Here is a 4753-nt window from a genome sequence, read left to right as displayed (position 1 = left end):
GGCAGGCGGCGGCGGGGCTCGGCGGCGCGGGCTGCGGCGGTGGTGGTGGCGTGGCGGGGTGGGGGCGGCGCTATATAAAGGGGCGAGGGCGGTGGCTTGGGGGAGGGGCCAAGGCGGCGGCGAGGAGGAGTCCCGACCGGACTTCTCGTCCGAGTCGGCGGCGGCACGCGCGCGGTCTCCTCGGGAGAGACGGCGGCTGCGGGAGGTGGGCCGGCCCGGCTGGGTTTCGGCCCAGTCGGCGCCTGGAAGGTTTTTTTTAAATAGTTCCGCCGAACAGAAAAAATCCTAGAAAATAAAATAAAAATCCTAAAATGCCAAAACAAAATTGCCCCGTCTAAATAAAGTATTTAGAACGAGATGAACAGTTTCTTGCCTAAATGCAACATTGAAAAACGTGCAATTCTAATGCAAATAAAATAGGAATAACATCCGAATAAAACCAAATATTTGGTTTAAATATTTTTCCTCCAGTATTTCATTTATTTTGGAGAAGTCATATTATCTCCTCTCATATATTTTAATATGAACTACTTTCGGAGAGAAAAATAATTAAAACCAAAATCCTCGTTTCGTTATTTGATAAAAATCAAATATGGAAACCGGAAAATCCCCAACTCTCTCCGAGGGTCCTTGAGTTGCTTAGGATTTCGAGGATCGCGAAAAGAAAATGCAATAAAATATGATATGCATGAATAACCTATGTATAACATTCCAAATTGAAAATTTGGGATGTTACAGTTGGCTTACACTCGCCACTTCACACAAATAACAAGTAAACATACATCATCCGGAGTACAATCAAGGTCCGACTACGGAACCATAATAAGGGAAGACAACCCCAAATGCTAGATCCCTGATCGTCCCAACTAGGCACCACTACTGGTCAACCAGAGACGAAACATAGAAATGATCAAAGGTCCTCCTCGAGCTCCCACTGGAGCCTAGTTGTGTCACCTGCACTGGTATCATCGGCACCTGCAACTGTTTGGAAGTAACCGTGAGTCACGAGGACTCAGCAATCTCAAACCCGCGAGATCAAGACTATTTAAGCTTATGGGTAGGAGAAGGTAGTTAGGTGGAGCTGCAACAAGCACTAAGCATATATGGTGGCTAACATACGCAAATAAGAGCGAGAAGAGAAGCAACACAATGGTCAAGAACCTAGAAGTGATCAAGAAGTGATCCTGAAACTACTTACGTTCATACATAACACAAGACCGTGTTCACTTCCCGGACTCCGCCGAGAAGAGACCATCACGGCTACACACGCGGTTGATGTATTTTAATTAAGTCAAGTGTCAAGTGTCGGATGTGGGGTTCCGGCAAACCCTTAAGGTTCGAACACTAGGGTGCGCGCGAAGTCTTTCCCTCCTACCGATCTACACTCTACACTACTAGGGAAAAGTCTAGCAGCTGCGCGGGTTTGGGCCTATTAGTAGCGCGGGGACCGGCGCTACTAATAAGGCGCTACAGCTAACGTATAGCAGTAGCGCGGGTGCGACCCGCTCTACTACTACGTCCTTTAGCAGTAGCGCGGGTGCAAAACCGCGCTACTACTAATCTCTAATCTCGGATTTTTTTTTGAAATTTTTCGAATTTTTTTTTGATTTTTTTTCACTAATTTTCAAATTTCTGAATTATTTTAACCTCCAATCTCTAATCACCCCTCAGCGCTGCTCAATTTAATCTCTAATCATTCCAAATCATCTAACTTCCCGGACGGTCAACCATCCTCTCACTACTCCAGCCTGAGCACGCTTAACTTCCGGGTTCTATTCTCCCTTATTTCCAAGTCTGCACTTGTTGTTTTCTTGACAATAGTAAGATGTCAATCCTATTAACCTCAGGAATTTAGCTTGAGCATGAAGTCACACATTTCACTGTTTGAGTTTGAAACTAATATTCTAAAAATTTAGTAACACTAATATTTCTAGAATAATTAGTTTGACCATAGTTTGACCAGATTTGACCACAGTTTGACTATAGTTTGACCAGATTTGACCAAAATTCAAAAAACCTAAAATAATTATTTAGTAACACTAATATTCTTGAATAATTAGTTTGACCATAGTTTGACCAGATTCTTGAATAATTATTTAGTAACACTAATATTTTTTTTGAATTTTTTGCCTCCAGATCTTAAAAGCCCCGTAACTTTTTTCTGTTAGGTTTTTGAGGATTTTGAAAATGTTTAACGGGGTTCCCCCGGTTAAATTTGGATGTAACTTTTCGAGTAGATGATTTTTCATATAAAAAACTTTTTCATCCGAGTTAGTATTCAAAAGTTATGCCCATTTTACTAAATTCTAGAGAGATTTTGCAAATAAAGTCGAAATTCATATTTGTAAATTTTCCCAACAACTAGACCACATATCACATAGGAACCTTATTTTCTTTTATTTTTTTGACATTTTCATCATTTTCTTTTATTTTTTTTAAAACTGAAAAGGCGATCCACAGGGGGGGGGGGTAGAGTTTGAAAATGGGACCTTTAGTAGTAGCGCGGTTTTTTACCCCCTCGCTACTACTATGGTACCACTTAGTAGTAGCGAGGGCTAAAAACCAACGCTACTGCTATCAAACTTAGTAGTAGCGAGGTTTTAAAAACCCGCGCTACTACTATGGCATGTCCCGGGAGGCACGGTAGAGACCGCTTAGTAGTAGCGAGGTTTAAAACCCGCGCTACTGCTATCAAATTAGTAGTAGCGAGGTTTAAAAACCTGGGCTACTACTAAGTAGCAGTAGCGAGTGTTTTTAACCCTCGCTACTAGTAAGATTCTGTGTATAGACTTTTCCCTAGTAGTGCTAGCTTGCTAAGATCTTGCGGACGAACTCGACGAACTCGCAACACAGGAAGACACGGGGTTTATACTGGTTCGGGCCACCGATGTGGTGTAATACCCTACTCCAGTGTGGTGGTGGTGGATTGCCTCTTGGGCTGATGATGAACAGTACATGGGGAGAACAGCCTCCTGAGGTAGAGGTGTTCTTGTGCTTGTGAACTTGTGGCATGAGGATCCGATCAAGATGCCTCCTACTGTGGTGGCTAGTTCTACTTATAGAGGCCCTGGTCCTCTTCCCAAATAATGAGCGGGAAGGGAGCCAACAACGGCGGGAAAATTTGAAGGGACAACAAGTACAAGCTATCCTGACAAAAGCGGTCTTCGCCTGCGAAAAGCCCTAGGGTGGCGCCGTCTTGGGCTCCACAATGACCTCCGCCTTGCCGTCCTCCTAGTCTTGGTCTTGTTGCACCAATATGGCAACCTTTGCCTGATGCCTCGGTACTGTTCGCCTGCACTTGCCTCCTTAGCACCAAAGAGGAAATAAGGACGCCGCGCGCGCTGTCGCTCGCCTGGCACCCGCCTGGCGCCGTCCATCATGGCTCACGTCATGAGAGCCTCGTGAGGTTTTCCCCGCCTTGATATCTCCGCTCCTCGTGAGCCTGCCTGGCCAGGCCACTCCAGAGGAGGTCTTGTGTCATCCGCCTCGCGAGGCTTGGCCCCTCGCGAGGGTCTAGGATGCCTTGTTGATGAAGATGGGTCGTACAGGCCTGCTAACTGCTACCTCTTGAGCAATGCGTTGGATTTCCCCAAAGAGGAGAGGATGATGCAGCAAAGTAGCATAAGTATTTCCCTCAGTTTTTGGGAACCAAGGTATCAATCCAGTAGGAGCCTACGCGAGAGTCCCTCATACCTACACAAATAAACAAACTCCTCGCAACCAACGCGATAAAGGGGTTGTCAATCCCTCACGGCCACTTGCAAAGATTAAAACTGATAGGGATGATAGATAATATTTTTGGTATTTTTATGATAAAGATGCAAAGTAAAATAAAAGGCAAAAAGAATAATAAAGTGTTGGAAGATTAATATGATAGAAAATAGACCCGGTCCCATAGGTTTCACTAGTGGCTTCTCTCAAGAGCATACATATTCTACGGTGGGTGAACAAATTACTGTTGAGCAATTGACAGAATTGAGCATAGTTATGAGAATATCTAGGTATGATCATGTATATAGGCATCACGTCTGTGACAAGTAGACCGACTCCTGCCTGCATCTACTACTATTACTCCAATCATCGACCGCTATCCAGCATGCATCTAGAGTATTAAGTTAATGAAAACAGAGTAACGCCTTAAGCAAGATGACATGATGTAGAGGGATAAATTCATGCAATATGATAAAAACCCCATCTTGTTACCCTCGATGGAAACAATACTATACGTGCCTTGATGCCCCTAGTGTCACTGGTAAAGGACACCGCAAGATTGAACCCAAAGCTAAGCACTTCTCCCATTGCAAGAAAGATCAATCTAGTAGGCCAAACAAAACCGAAAATTCGAAGAGACTTGCAAAGATAACAAATCATACATAAAAGAATTCAGAGAAGAATCAGATATTGTTCATAGATAATCTTGATCATAAACCCACAACTCATCGGTCTCAACAAACACACAGCAAAAGAAGATTACATCGAATAGATCTCCACAAGAGAGGGGGATAACTTTGTATTGAGATCCAAAAAGAGAGAACAAGCCATCTAGCTAATAACTATGGACCCGTAGGTCTGAAAGTAAACTACTCACACATCATTGGAGGGGCTATGGTGATGTAGAAGCCCTCCGTGATCAATGTCCCCTCCGGCGGAGCTCCGGAAAAGGCCCCAAGATGGGATCTCGTGGATATAGAAGGTTGCGGCGGTGGAATTAGGGTTTTGGATCCGTATCTGGTTGTTTGGGGCTACGTAGGTA

The sequence above is a fragment of the Triticum dicoccoides genome, chromosome 7B, assembly GCF_002162155.2.
Source record: "Triticum dicoccoides isolate Atlit2015 ecotype Zavitan chromosome 7B, WEW_v2.0, whole genome shotgun sequence".
Lineage (NCBI taxonomy): Eukaryota > Viridiplantae > Streptophyta > Magnoliopsida > Poales > Poaceae > Triticum > Triticum dicoccoides.
The sequence above is the reverse complement of the archived record's forward strand: the minus strand, read 5'-3'. Positions refer to the sequence as shown.